The following is a 16,675-nucleotide window of genomic DNA, read 5'->3' as shown; positions in this document are numbered from 1 at the left end:
GATATCAAGTTAAATATACTTTCAGCAAAGTGTTTGCATATGGAATACTTAGGATTTTACTTACTAGCAGCAGTATGTTTTCAACCTTGTAGGAATTAGTTTCCAGCTCTCCAAAAATGTCCCTCCACTTTGTTAGCTACAGGTTTTTTTGGTGGAGCAGCTGTTTGTTGGCCACACCCTTTGCCTTGTAAGTTCACCATATAGGTTGTTCGTGTCCCAAATGTCTGTCATTTGGAGGGGGAGGGGGCAGAAGGAGAGAGAGAATCCTAAGCAGGCTCCACAGCCAGGGTGGAGCCCAACTCAGGGCTTGATCTCATGACCCTAATATCATGACCTGAGCCGAAATCAAGTGTTGGACACTAAACCGACTAAGCCACCCAGGTGCCCCTATGTCTGTCATTTTTAAACACTCTGAAACACATTGGATGTCATCAGAAGTTATACCTTTTTCTCAGGGAAAATGGCATTAAATCACAGAGGCAATATCAACTTGTGAAACTGACTGGCTTCCACATAAGCAGCTCAGGGTCCAGGGCTAAAGACAGATCCACAAAAAGGAACTCAATAATTGAACAAAATATCAGTTCTGAAGACAACCAAATAGAAGTGAAGAGATTAAAGAGATCGGGGTGACTTTACATGGGGTAACTGGGCAAGGTGTCATTAGGATGGAATGCTAGCCCAAGGCAGGGATGAAGTGAGGGAGCAAATGGAAATACATGAATAGAAAGGAAAAGTCCTGACAATGATCCTGGCTATAATGAATGTCAACAGGGCTACATGTTAGAGAATAACCCAGGTCCTATTATATGTTTACGCCTTAAGGGACACAACACTCCTGCACACTATCATTATTGAGTATTTAAAAAGGCTCACTTTTCAAATATAAATAAATGTCTTATAATAAACTATAGCCTTCTGCTTCTTTCACAAACTTTATTTTAGTTTGAGCCACATGAAATTACCATTCCTCTAAGTCAAAAGAGGTCAAATGTTTGCAGTTTAATTTTGTTCAGTCTAATAAAGTAAACACTCCTCAATTTAATTCAGTCACCATAATTATGAATTTTTTATGGTTATGAATTATTCTATTTTATTAATAAAATAATATTTTACTTATTTTCCTCTTTAGAGTTATTTATGTTACAAAGCGGCAAATGGATCCCCCACAGTGGGGTTGTTATTCCCACTGACACCAATTCATCTGAATTCACACTCCCCTTGGGACCTGGGCTCCCTACACCAATGCCACACAGGTCCCCCCATTGCCTTGTTCTTGTTCTCCCTCCTGGTCCAAAGCCTACTTTGCTTCTTAGCCCAGTGCTTCTACTCCCTAAAAGACCTGTCTTCAAGGTCAAAATATCAAGGGGTCAATTGTGTTGTAAGGCCTGAATTTTCTTTTTCTAAATTCATCTAGTTAAAAAAATGAGATATAATTGTGTAAGGTTAAGGTGTACAATGTGTTGATTTGATACACTTACGTATTGCAAGAGGATCTCAACCATAGCGTCAGCTAACACCTCCACCACATCTCATAACTATCATCTTTTGTGTGTGTGTGTGGTGAGAACATTTAAGATCTAGTCTCTTAGCAACTTCCAAGTACCTAGTACAGTATTGTTATCTATAATCACAATGTCGTGCATGAGATCCGCACAACTTACTCATCTTCTACCTGTAGGTTTGTGCACTTTAACAACATCCCTCCAGTTACCGCATGCCCCCAGCCCCTGGCCACCACAGTTCTACTCTGTTTCCACAAATTTGGTTTTTTCAGATTCCACATGTGATATCATACAGATTTCCTTTCTCTGACTTATCTCATTTAGCATACTGCCTTCAAGGTCCATCCACATTGTTACAAATAAAAGGATTTCATATTTCTCATGGCTGGATAATAGTCCAGTGTGTGTGTGTGTGTGTGTGTGTGTGTGTGTGTGTGTGTGTGTACCACCTCTTCTTTATCCATTCATCTGTTGACAGACACCTAGCTTGTTTCCATATCTTGGCTATTGTGGATAATGCGGCAATGAACATGGGAGTGCAGATGTCTTTTTGAGCTCTTTTCTTTTTTTCTTTTTTAAGATTGTATTTATTTATTTGTCAGAGAGAGAGAGAGAGAGAGCACAAGCAGGGCGAGTGGCAGGCAGAGGGAGAAGCAGGCTCCCTGCTGAGCCATCGTGACCTGAGCCAAAGGCAGAGTTTAACTGACTTGAACCACTCAGGTGTCCTTGAGCTCCTGTTTTTCATTTCCGGTGGATATATACCCAGAAGTGGGGGATTGATTGCTTGATCATAATGGTAATTCTATTTTTAATTTTTTGAAAAATCACCATACTGTTTTCCATAGTGGTTGAACCAAGTTACGTTCCCATCGACAGTACGAAGATTTCCTTATCTCTACATCCTCGCCAGCACTTGTTATCTTTTTTGCTGACAGCCATTTTAACAGGGATGACATAATATCTCACTATGGTTTAGATTTGCATTTCCCTGATCATCAGTGATGTTGAGCAGCTTTTCCCAGGCACCTCTTCAGTTAGGACTGAGATTGCAAGTGGTACCTTGACATCTCTGAGTCTCACTGGGGCCCAAGGACCACACTGGGAGGTCCCCGGCTCGGGCCAGGTAGGCTCCCCACCCCAGGGAGAAAGGCTGCTTACCTGGCTAGCTCCCCCTATCAGCCAGAACCGTGCACTGCACCTGGTCCTTAATCGGCGGGTCTCAGTTCCCCGCCAGCTGGTGAAATTACTCATACAAGCCAGGCCAATACTTCCATGGCAACGAGGGGCACCTCACACTCTCATTGTATAAACCGCCCCTCCCCCAGAGCCCCTTCTCATGAGTGCAACACCTGCGTGACCCTGTGTGGCATGTGATGTCTTGGCCTAGGCTGTGTGTATATGTGACTAATAAACTGTTGGCACTTTCATTTGTCCAGTGTTAGGTGTTTTGTGTTCGACCATCCTGTGTTATTTGGGTTGGGGAAATCTCTCCTTCACCAGCTGTGTAGTGATTAGAACACAAGGCTATCATGAATTCTTAAAATTTTCTGTCAACTTCATTAAAGAATGCAAAGAAGGATATGCTCATGTTAGGATGGGGTGGGGAAGCTCTTTGTAAAAATTGTGAAAAAAACTGGCATAACATAAAATTTACATTATAACCATTTCTAAGTGTACAATTCAATGGCATTAAAAACATTTACATTGCCATGCAACAAACACCAGTATCCATCTCCAGGACCTTTTCATTGTCTCAGACTGAAATTCTGAAACTCTGTACCCATTAAGCAAGAACTGCCCATCGGGCGCCTGGATGGCTCAGTCAGTTAAGTGTGATCCCAGGGTCCTGGGATCGAGCCCCACATCAGGCTTCCTGCTCTGCAGGATCCTGCTTCTCCCTCTGTCTCTGCCTCTCTCTGTCTCTCACGAATAAATAAACAAAATCTTAAAAAAAAGGATTGCCCATCACCCCCTACCTCTAACTCTTGGCAATCACTGTTCTGCTTTCTGTCTCTATGGATTTGAGTAGTCTAGGTATCTCATGTAAGTGGAATTGTACGCTATTTGTCCTCTTATTTCACTTAGCATGATGATTTCAAGGTTATCCATCCATGTTATGGCATGTATCAGAACTTCATTCCTTTAGTCCATTGTATATGTGTACATCACATTTTATCCATTCATCTGTTGGTAAACACTGGAGCTGTTTCCACTTATGGGTTCTTGTAAATAATGCTACTATGAACATTGGTGTACATCTGTTCATGTTCCTGCTTTCATTCTTTTTAGATATATACCCAGAAGTGAAATTGCTGCATCATATGGTATTTGTTTTTAATTTTTTTGAGGAACCTCTCTACTTTTTCCCACAACTGCTGATTTCTCCACCAACAATGCACCAGGGTTCCCATTTCTCCACATCCTTGCCAACACTTAATTTCCGTTTTTTAAAAGATTTTTATTTATTTGAGAGAGAGAACACACGGTGGGGAGGGGCAGAGGGAGCGAAAGAAAGAAAGAAGCAGACTCCCTGCTGGGCAGGGAACCCAATGACATGGGGCTCTATCCCAGGACTCCGAGATCATGACCTGAGTCGAAGGCAGATGTTTAACTGACTGAGTCACGCAGGCACCCCTTAATTTCCATTTTTACACTAATAACTATCTTAATGGGTATCTAATTGTGGCTTTGATTTACATTTCCCTAATTATTAGTGATCTTGAGCATCATTTCATGTGCCATTTGTATATCTTTGGATAAATATCTATTTAAGTCTTTGCCCATTTAAAAATCATTTCTTAAATTGTAAGAGTTCTCTATGTATTTTGGATATTAATCCCCCTTATCAGATATATGAAAACTTGCTATCTCCACCACATACATGTTTTATTAGTTTTATTCTGAGGATCAGAATACCTCTTTTTGCTATAAAGCAAAAACCTTTCAAAAATTACCTAGTCCCCTCATCTAGTTCTCATTTGTAGAAGTGGACTTTATTTTGTTTTTAGAAACTAATCACAGATATGGCAAAGTTGATAAAGTGTCGTGAGTATTCCAGTTTTCATTACATATTATTTTTTCTGTGTACATGATCAGATACTCTCAGAAAAATTATTGTTATGTTAGTACTATTACAACCCTTTTAAATCTTTTTCTCTGTCTCATGACACCAGCTAGATTATCTGGTATAATAGTATATTGAAAAAGTAATAATGATAGTCTTGTCTGGTTGCTAATTTGAAAGCAAAATTTTCTGATGTTTTATCACTAAAATCAGTTTATTGTAGTGTTTTTGTTGATAATATTCTACTAAATAAGGGCACATATTTCTATGCATAGTGTGACATATTTTTTAAAAATATGAGTGGATTTGAATTTTATTTACATTTTTCCATATTTATTAAGATGATGTTATGATTATGTACTATACACTAATATGGTGAATGACATTTATCTATTTCCTAGTAATAAATCATTCTTAATAGGAACTCAAGGTATTGCAATTTGTATACATATGAATTCAATTAGCATTTTTTTTTAAGTTTATTTGTTATTTTTAGTAATCTCTACACCCAACGTGGAGCTTGAACTCATGATCCTGAGATCAAGAGTCACATGCTCTTCTGACTGAGCCATCCAGGTGCCCCTAATTAGCAATTTTTTATGACAATCTCATTCTAACCCCATTAAATGAGTTAGTAATTGCTTATTTCTGAAAGATTTTGAGTATATTTGGATTTATCATTGAATATTTCCTAAAACTCTCCTCCTATAAATCTGTCAGGATCTGGGATTTTCTTTTGGAAATTGTTTTAAGATAGGAAATATATCTTTTTTATTGAAGTGTAATTAACATGCAATGTTATATTAGTTTCAAGCATATAACATGTGATTCAACAATTTTACACAGTACTCAATGCTCACCATAAGTGTAGTCATCATCTGTCACCACACGACATTATTAGAATGTTAATTGACCATATTCCCTATACTGTACCTATCATTTCTATGACTTACTTATTTTAAAACTGGAAGTTTGTAGCTCTAAATCCCCTTTATCTATTTCACCCACTCCCCATCCACCTCCCCTCTGGCAACCACTGGTTTGCTCTCTGTTTTTAAGAGTCTGGTTTTGTTTGTTCATCTGTTTTGTTTTGTTTTAGATTCCACTTATAAGTGAAATCATACGGTATTTGTTGTTTCTCTGACTTATCTCACTTTGCATAATGCCCTCTAAGTCCATCCATTTTGTCACAAATGGCAAGATCTCATTCTTATTGATAGCTTAGTGATATTCCATTGTATATGTATACCACATCTTCTTTATCCATTCACCTGTCAATGGACACTTGGGCTGCTTCCAGATCTTGGCTATTGTAAATAATGCTACAAAAAACATAGGGGTGCCTATACCATTCAAAGTAGTATTTTCATTTTCTTTGGGTAAATACCCCGTAGTGAAATTACTGGAAAAGGGGACCCTCGTGTACTATTGGTGGGAACGTAAATCAGTGTAACCACAGTGGAAAACAGTATGGAGATTCCTTTAAAAATTAAAAATAGAAAGGAAATACCGTTTCGATGTTTGTAAGGTTGTTCAGTGAAGATATCTCTGACAATTGGACTTTTGAGTATTGACATGGAGGAGATGAGAGAACAGGCTATGTGGACATCTGGGATAAAATCATTCCAGGAGATGGGGATATCAATGCAGGGTCTCTTGGACAGAAGGGTTTTGTGTATTTGAGACACAAATGGTAACAACAAGGGATGAGGTCAGAGGTCAGCTTGGGCCACAAGGCCATTATAAGGGTACAGATGTACTGAGCAGTCTGAATACACAAATATATTGATTTGTGATGTTACATACATCATATAAAATTTCCCATAGAGGCCTGAGGATGTCCCCGAGCTTTCTATTCTATCCCATGGATCTATTTGGTTTTGTGCCAGGACCACAGTTATAGGAACAACTCCGCCACGGTACCCCGGTGACCTCGCACATCACAAAGATCACGTGGGCAAGGCTCTCCTGCAGTCTGACCCCAGGGTTGGCGGAACGTCCTGTAATGACTGTGCCAGGAACACGACCAAACAGACAATCTCGTGAAGAGCTCTCACAAAGCATTTCTCACCTGCTTCCCTGTCTTGCAGGAGGCTGCCATGAGGAAGTTTCTCATCTGCCTCCCTGAGTCGGGTGAGGCCTGGGCCCCTTGACCTCATGCCTCCCCACCCCTGCATTTCCGTTACAGCTGCAGGCTCTCAAACCGCTTAGCTGCCAACTGGAATTGACCCTCACTACCGCCTAAATCTGTCACTGCTACCTTCTAGTGTGTTTTATTTAACATCTGGTCAACAAGATAGCCACTTCTTGCCCTTCTCTTTCAGAGTTATGTCTAAGTGCAAGCAGTATATGATACTGGAAAAAGCTTTTTTAACAGAGTAAAATAGTACTAAATAAGATATAATGATTATATCCAAAACAAGGTGATTGTTCATTCATAGTACAGTATAAGAAAAAGAATTACAGGGGCACCTGGGTGGCTCAGTTGGTTAAGCGTCTGCCTTCGGCTCAGGTCATGATCTTGGGGTCCTGGGATGGAGCCCCGCATCGGGCTCCCTGCTTGGCGGGGAGTCTACTCCCTCTGTCTGCCGCTCCCCCTGCTTATGCTCTCTCTCTCTCAAATAAATGAATGAAATCTTTAAAAAAATTATAAATGTGGAAATATTGGGAATAAGATACAATCTTACAGAAATATAATGGATGGGATAATAAGGTTGATATAGCTAAAATATGAAACTGTAAGATGAAATATCAGATAAAGGAACTGTAGATGCAGGTGGAAAGTGGCAAAGCCACAGAAAATATGAAAGAAAAACTTAAAAAGCTAATAAGTAACAATGATCCAAGCAGACATATCATATCTAGATGATAAAATCTAAAGAAAGCAAGGAAATATAGAAAGGAAAGTTTTATAAAACAGAAACCTACATCTTGATACATTGTAATACAATCAAGGGCAAAGAAGACTTCTGTAGTTTATGCAAAGGACCCATCAGCTGGAGCTCAGTCCCAGTTGGCTCAGTAATTACAGCGGATGCAAGAGTATAAAGAAGTAAAAAGTTTGAAGTATTGAAGGAAAGAAATTTCTACACCAAGAATATTTGAAAGGAAGAGAGAAGAAGAAATATTTGTGAGCACATTAAACCCTAGAATTTTTTTTCAAAATGAGATCTACCATGAGACCCCTCTCAAAGAAAGTATTCAAAGAAGAAAAATAACTCTGCTAGATGCTGAGAGGATAATCAATATCCTGATAAATTTCATTATTGTCTAAAATGCTAAAGAAAAAATAAATTTATGGACACACACACCATACATTTAATAGTAAGTTCTGTTTGGGAATGGAAATATTTCCTGGATGATATTTATGTAAACTTTTCCTCGGCTTCACAGAGCAGGAAGTGGGGAGGGTCTCCTCAGCACTACCTGTCTTCTCCATGGCTTCCAGGCCAGTAAGCCTCAACCCCGTTTCTCCAGGTGGATGGAGCTCAGAATTAGATTCTCAACATACATTGGCTTCTGCTGTGTTGGTGGTATTGGGAGATAAAAAGGACTGTGAGAATGTGTTAAAATGCCTGTTTTAAGTTTTCTAAAAGTCATAAGGAAATCCACAAGACAGATAATAACAGACACACTTAGAAAAGGCAAAAAAAATTATTGGGTGTGTTTTTGTGTTTTTTTTCCTACCAGAAATTAGGATAAATTCTGAAGCTGCAGAAATAAGAATCATTTGACCTTGAATCTTTGCACACTGTTAGACTAAGAGATCAGTGGCAAGAATGTAGAGCTCAGAAGATCCACACACATTTGGACACCTAATTTATGACTGTGGTGAAATCACTGCCTTAAATATGCTCTTTTTTTTTTTAAGATTATTTATTTATTTGAGATTGAGAGAGAGCGCATAAGTTGGGGAGGAGCAGAGGGAGAGGGACCATCCCAGGACCCTGGGATCATGACCTGAGCCGAAGACAGACACTTAACTGACTGAGCCATCCAGGCAGCCCTTGAACTTCTTAATCAAGGTTGACTTATCTCTTTCTGGATTTTTTTTCTTCTATGTAAACTTTACAATGTATTTTTCAAGTTCGTCATAATCCCCTCAGGAAAACTAAAATTGCATTGAATTTAGATGTTCTGGGAAATTTGACATTAATGTCTTCCCACAGAGATACTGGCATTCTTTGTTAGATATTACACTATATTTCGTGTTTATTGCTGAATAATTAATCTGCCAGCTGTATTTGAGCATGAACTTCTCCATCCTCTCTTCTCCAAACTTCCAAGTCCAATGAATGAGGACCTGGGAAGTTTTTTTTTCCTCTGAGTTCTGTTTATCACTAGCATTAGGCCACTAATACCCAACTAAGTTGGGAAGAAGTGGGTGAGGTTAACATCAAGTTGTGGTGTCCAGGGCTCATCGTATCTCTTTATAGTCAACAGAAAAGACACCAATTGGAAATTTTCATTTATCCCTTCCTTAATATATACTGGCAACATGAGCTTGCATGAGCATACTAATCATATGAAGACAGAACTCTGAGAGAATATTATCTGAGCTACATACACCACTAGAACATAAGATTTATTGTAATAATCCAAAATTGTAATTAATAAAATGATTTTATTCAAGGAGATGAGAACTGTAGTAATAAGAAGTAGGCACAAATGGTCCTTAAAAAAAAAAAAGTGAATTTTTTAGTATGAAGTGCAATTATTTAAATAAGAAGAGATAAGTAATGCTGTGGGCTATTTTGGGCCCACATGGTAAGGATCCTTTGAGAAATCAGATGGAGCATCCTCAGAATTGTCCCACCAAAGCATGGGGAGGCTGGGGTATTTATCTGCTGTTGAGAGGTGCTCCTGCAGAAACTATTCCCTACAGTCAGGTTAGTGCCTGTGGGCGCTGAGCAAGCTTCGTGTTTTCCTACAAGATCTCAGATGCATGGACATATGCACTCACAGACTTTTTTCTTTTTTTAATCGATAAGCAAGACAATAACCACATATTTGGTCTTTATTTAGATGCTTTAGATTCATACTTGATTTTTTCTCATTTTTTCCCTCCTCCATGTTTTCCACGACTTTTTTAAGGTTTCCTTAATATATTTAAAAACAATTCTCACATACTTTCTTTTTATGTGTATCTAGCAGTTATATTTCCTTTTTTAAACATTGCCTCTCCTTTGTAGATTTGTACTGTCCAGATATTATACTTCCTTCCAATTCCTCAAAGAAGCTTTCAAAGGAGCTTAGGTGTTGGGGACAGCTCACCCGGACCTCAAAACAATGGCAGTGGTGGCCTCATCAGGGGCATTGGAATTTTGTTTACAGAGCCTACCACTGGCACGTGTGGGTGGACAATTCTTCTTTGACAGCATATTCTGAGACCTTCCTTCCCTGCCCCTTCTCTGTCTTCTGAGGCTGAAGGACTGGATGAGCGGCGTTCATCAGCTCTTCCTTTGTTGAACTTTCTGGCAACATGGAAGCCCATTGAGGATGGGCCAGAAAGCACCTCGATTATTCCTCCAAAGAGGCAGCAATGCTCCGGCAGGCTATGTGAGCTGGTGACCGCATAGCCTGTAATAAATGAGCAGGTATGTCTCTGGTTTCTTACTCAGGGGGCCTTCTGGGTGGTTGGAATGGAGGTTCCCCATAGAGGCTCAAGCCTGCAGGGGTAGATGTTGATTGTATACTCCCACTGCTATGGTGGGACCCCTTCTACTATTGCCCTGCCTTTCGGTCACTTCGGATCTTCCTCTACCTTCACTAGCCCTTCCTGGTCTCTCTTGGGGTCCTCCCTTCATCCTCCTTTGGGCCAGGATTTAGGAAGTGTCCGAATGGCATTGGCTTCATACAGGAGACTGCCTGCTCGCTCAGGTGGCAATTGGAGAGTCAGTTTGCATCCTGGACAATCCACTTAACTTTCTCGAGTGAGGAACATCATGGACTTGCCCGCAGACGGCACTGGGCTAACCTGAGAGTCCTGCGGGGACACGGAGTATGGACTCCAGGGAGGGGAGCTGAGCCCGTGGGATCAGATAGCGCGTCTTAGCGATGGAAAACCGAGGCGAGGAAGACACGCGATTGCAATAGAAGAGCCTGCGAAGACACGTGATTGCAGTAGGGGCCGGGCGGGGGGGGGGGGGGCGGCGCAGGGGAGCGGTTGGAGGGGCGCAGGGTCATCATGGTGATGATCCCCGGAGGAGCGGTGAGCACTGGAGGGTGGTGGCGGCTGGGGCGTGGGGGCACAAGGCGGGAGCGAGGCTCGCCTAGGAGGGTGCCGCGAAGAGCAGTTTTGCACTGCGGGGTCCTCGGGAGCGGGCTGCGGGACGCAGGACGGGGTCTCCGAAGCTCGCGCTGCCCAGCGGATGTTGGACCCACCGCAACGGATGACCGAGAAACGGTGCGCGAGCCAAGGGCGCGAAGAACTAGTGGCCAAGGGCAAAGGGCGAGGTCCAACGGCCCAAGCCCAGCTGACTCCCAGGGCCTTCGAGCCTCCCCTCACCTCGTTCCAGGCGTTTGGCCCCCAAAGGGCCGCGCCAGGTGTGCAGACTGTCCGGGACTGCGGAGGCTCTCCTGCCATCTGGCACCCAGGCCCGGGAGCCCGCCAGCCCTTCCTGCTTGGGTCCCTGGAGGCAGAACGGGCTCCCGCCCAAGGGCAGGAGCGACCCTGATCCTCCCACGGTGGGGATGCTGCATGGGGTGGTGGCGCAGCGGGCCAGTGCTGGGGGCCGGGGGGGGGGGCGGCGCCAAGAACCCCCCGCGGGTCCCTTCCAGGCAGCCGCCCGAGAGGACACGTTTTCCCTCCCTCCACCCCCAGACAGGTAGTTCAGAGCCCCCGAGGAACTTCCGTAGCGCCTCACCGGGTCCCGGAGCCAGGGAAAGGTATGAGCCTACAGCATCACCATCTGGGCAGTGACCTTTTCTGAGGTGGAAACAAGATGCCCCCAACGGCCTGGATGCTGCTTTTCACACCTCTTCCTGGCAGGCAGGTTCTCTTCATTGTCTTTGTGTGTGTGTGTGTGTGTGAGATTGGTAAAACAGCATTTAAGCCTTAGAACTTTGCTCAGGTTATACAGGTGGTAGTTGCTGAGCCAGCAATGGACCGGGTCTGTGTGATTCCAGAGCTCCTGAACGTAGCCACCGGACCGTGGTGCCTCCTCATTATGTAGGCATCAGCTATTACCATCGTAAGAGCCCTTAGAGTACGTAGCATCATGGCTCACCTGTGGTGAGCACCTGCGCTGCCTACGAGGCATCTGAATTGGTTCAGCTCATAAGTGGGCCATTGGCCACCTGGGCTCCAGGCTCCTCAGAAGATGCTGGGCAGAGACCACCAGTTGGCAGCATATCCCCATTGGGCCTTTCTCTTCTGATTGGTCCTTGCAGCCAATCACGGAACTGTCTGTGCAGGGACAGGAGATACACATCAGATGGGTAAAGGATCCATCCTGGCTTCAAAGCCTTGTGCCCTAAGGGCACCAATAACTTTTGAAATCATTCCGAAGACCAGTTTTCAGGATCCTGCTTGAAACTGACAACAGTATATTAATTTTTGCAGTCCACTGCACGGGACCTAACTGTATATAATTAGGTCTTTTTAATTGTGTCTCAACAATGTTTTGTAGCGAGAAACAGCGAATTATAGCCTATGGGCCAAATTCGGCTCATAGCCTGTGAGGCTGGTGAACTAAGCATTGTGTTAATATTTTTAAAGAGCTATAACACTTCTTATAAAAAAGAAGAATATGTGATAGAGACCATATGTGAGCCACAAAACTTATATTTGCTCTCTCGCCCTTTACAGAGAAAGTTTGCAACTACTGTTTTGTAGTTTTCTGTGTACGGGTCTTGCACAGCTTTCGTTAATTTATTCCTAATTTTATGAGATTTGTCAATGTTATTTTAAATAGTGTCTTTTAAATAGGTAATTAGTAGTACATGGAAAATACACTTCCTTCTCTCTCTCTCTCTACGTTTACTGGGACCTTGCTAAGTTTACTTTTTGCTTCTGGTGGTTTCTTTGCAGATTCCTTTGAGTTTTCTACATACACCTAATGTTTTCTGTAGATCACGTATCTCTGAATAGTCAGCTTTACTTCTGCTTCATCTGCATGCCTTCTGTTTCTCTTTCTTACCTCCTACATTTGCAGAGACCGACAATTGTCAGCACAGCAATATTGGGCATTTCTCTCCTAGTTGAGCCTTGCAGCTGCTTACACAGCTATCTATGAGTGATCTTCTTCCAGAGGCAAGGAGAGCAGGTGCGTTTCAGGTGAGTGAAGTATGCACCCTGGCTTAAAATCCAAGGACTGCAATGTATCTCATATAGTAATTCCACAACCAGCTTTTAAAGTCCTGGCTGAAAATGACTACTTACCAATATTAACTTTTCTAGTCCACTCATATGATATATAGAGACATAAGTGCAGATAGAGATAGAGACATAGATACAGATGATATATAGACACATATGTATATCTGTATTCATATCTAGATATAGTTTTGGCAATGATTTTGTGGATTTGACACCAAAAGCAAAGACAACAAAAGTAAAAATAAACAAGTGGAACTACATCAAACCAAAAAGCTTCTGCACAAAAAAAAAAGAGGAAAAATCAATGAAATGCAAAGCCAACCTGCTGAGTGAGAAAAAAATATTGGCAAATCATATATCTGATAAAAAAATTAATATCCAAAATATATAAAGAACTCATACGACTCAATGACAAAAAACCAAACAATCTGATTTAAAAATAAGCAGAGGAAGGAAAAATAAGATAAGAACAGAGAGGGAGGCAAACCATAAGAGATTCTTTTTTTTTTTTTTTTAAGATTTTATTTAGTCATTTGACAGAGAGAGAGACAGCGAGAGAGGGAACACAAGCAGGGGGAGTGGGAGAGGGAGAAGCAGGCTTCCCGCTGAGCAGGGAGCCTGATGAGGGGTTCAATCCCAGGACCCTGGGATCATGACGTGAGCCGAAGGCAGACGCTTAACGACTGAGCCACCCAGGCACCACCATAAGAGATTCTTCACTCTGGGAAACAAACAGTGTTGTTGGAGGGGAGATAGGTGGGAGGATGGGATAATTGGGTGATGGTCATTGAGGAGGACACTTGATGTAATGAGCATTGGTTGTTATATGCAACTGATGAAGCACTAAATTCTACCCCTGAAACTAATAGTACACTATATGTTAACGAAATTGAACTTAAATAAAAAATTTAAAAATTTTTAATATAAATTTAATTTAACTAAATTTACTAAATTTAAATCTAATTTAACTAAATTAACTAAATTTAATTTAAATTAAAAAAAATTTTTTGTAAGATTTTATTTATTTTTTTGACAGAGAGAGACATAGCGAGAGCAGGAACACAAGCAGGGGGAGTGGGAGAGGGAGAAGCAGGCTTCCCGCAGAGCAGGGAGCCCGATGTGGGACTCGATCCCAGGACCCTGGGATCATGACCTGAGCCGAAGGCAGACGCTCAATGACTGAGCCACCCAGGCGCCCGCCTCTAAAATTTTTTTAATTAAAAAAAAATAATAAAAATAAGCAGAGGACCTGAATAGACATTTTTCCAAAGAAGACATGCAGATAGCCAACAGGTACATGAAGAGGTGCTCAGCATCAGTAATTATCAGAGAAATGCATCAAAACCACAGTGAGGAAAAACATACATAATGAGATGCCACCTTAGACCCTGTTAGAATTGCTATCATCAAAAGACAAGGAGTAATAAGTGTTGGTGAGGATGTGAGAAAAGGGAACACTTGTACACAGTTGGTGAGAATGTAACTGGTGTAGTCAGTATGGAAACAACTATAGAGGTTCCTCAAAAAATTAAAAGTAGAACTACAATATGATCCAGCAATTTCACTTCTGGATATCTGTCAAAGAGAAGGAAAACACTATCTTGAAAAGATATCTGACCCTCATGTTCACTGCAGCATTACTCACAATAGCCAGGCCATGGAAGCAACCAAGGTGTCCATCAATGGATTAATGGATAAAGAAGATGAATGGAGGGGCGCCTGGGTGGCTCAGATGGTTAAGCGTCTGTCTTCGGCTCAGGTCATGATCCCAGGGTCCTGGGATCGAGTCCCATATCAGGCTCCCGGCTCAGCGGGGAGCCTGCTTCTCCCTCTGACCCTCTCCCCTCTCATGCTGTTTCTCTCTCGCTTGCTCTCTAAAGAATAAATAAAATCTTAAAAAAAAAAAAAAAAAAAAAAAAGAAGATGAATGGATAGGAATATTATTCAGCCCTAAAAAAAAGAACTAAATCTTGCCATTTGTGACAACCTGGGTGGGCCTTGAGGGTATTACACGAAATGAAATAAGTCAGAGAAAGGCAAATAGCATTATGATCTCACTTATATGTGCAATCTAAAAAAATTGAACTCCTATATAAAGAGAATAGATTGGTATTTGTCAGAGGTAGGGGTTAGAGGTGTGCAAAATGAGTGAAGGTGAAGATAGTCAAAAGGTACAAACTTCCAGTTATAAAATAAATCCTGGGTATATAATGCATAGTATCGTATACTTGAAGGTTTGTAAGAGAGTAGATCTTAAAAGTCCTTGTCACAGCAACAAAAAAAAATGTAACTCTGTGGTGATGACATTAACTAGACTTGTTGTTATCACTTTGCAATACATACAAATATCAAATCATTATGTTGTACATGTAAAACTAACAAACATCAATTATAATTAATTGCAAGACATCATATCAATGGAATTTTTTTAAAAAATCACATGATCATCTCAACAGATGCAGAACAAGCATGTGACAAAATCCAACATCCTTTTATTATAAAAGAGCTCAACAAAGCATAAAAGTGAACCTCCTCAAGCTGATAAGGCATGGACAAATACCCACAGCAAATATCACACTAAAGGTAAAAGATGGGGGCGCCTGGGTGGCTCAGTCATTAAGCGTCTGCCTTCGGCTCAGGTCATGGTCCCAGGGTCCTGGGATCGAGCCCCACATCGGGCTCCCTGCTCAGTGGGAAGCCTGCTTCTCTCTCTCCCACTCCCCCTGATTGTGTTCCCTCTCTCGCTGTGTCTCTGTCAAATAAATAAATAAAATCTTTAAAAAAAAAAAAAGGTAGGGGCGCCTGGGTGGCTCAGTTGGTTAAGCGACTGCCTTCAGCTCATGTCATGATCCTGGAGTCTCGGGATGGAGTCCCACATCAGGCTCCCTGCTCGGCGGGGAGTCTGCTTCTCCCTCTGACCCTCCCCGTTCTCATGCTCTCTCTCTCTCATTCTCTCTCTCTAATAAATAAATAAAATCTTTAAAAAAAAAAAGGTAAAAGATGGATGCTTTATCTCTAAGTTGAGGAACAAGATTAGAATGTCCACTCTCACCCCTTTTACTTAATATTTTACTGGACTTTCTAGCCAAAGCAGTTAGGCAAGAGAAAGAAAAAAAAAATGCCTTCCAAATTGAAAAAGCATAAGAAAAACTATATTCACAGATGATATGCATCTTATATAGAGAGTATCCAAAGAATACACTAAAAAAATTAAAACTAATAAATAATTTCAGCAAGATTACAGGATACAAATCAATATACAAAAATCAATTGTATTTCTGTATATTTGCAGTGAACCAATAAAAAATGAAATTAAGAAAACATTTTCAATGCCATCATAAACATAAAATATTTAGGAATAAATGAAACAAGAAAGTTTCCTGAAAACTACAAGAACGTTGTTGAAAGAGATTTTAAAAGCTCTAAATAAGATGAAAAACCTCATGTTCATGAATAAGACTTGATTTAAGATGGTGACACTTCCCAAACTGACCTACAGATTCAATATGATCCCTGTTTTAGAATCCCAGTTGACTTCTTTGTTGAAATTTATAATCCGATTCTAAAATTCATAAGGAATTGCAAAGGACCTCAATTAGCCAAAGATCTTGAAAAAGCACAGTGTAAGAGGACTCACACTTTTCTATTTCAAAAGCTACTACAATGCAGTGTTAATCAAGACAGTGTGGTATTGGCATAAAGGTAGATATATAGATCAATGTAATAAGAGTCCAGAAATAAACTCATATATCTATGGTCAACTTATTTTTTATAAGGGTGCTAAGA

This window comes from Mirounga angustirostris, unplaced genomic scaffold (genome assembly GCF_029215605.1).
Source record: "Mirounga angustirostris isolate CCGP_5_RB_7025 unplaced genomic scaffold, mMirAng1.0.hap1 SCAF_16, whole genome shotgun sequence".
Classification (NCBI taxonomy): Eukaryota; Metazoa; Chordata; class Mammalia; order Carnivora; family Phocidae; genus Mirounga; species Mirounga angustirostris.
This window is presented reverse-complemented; position numbering follows the sequence as displayed.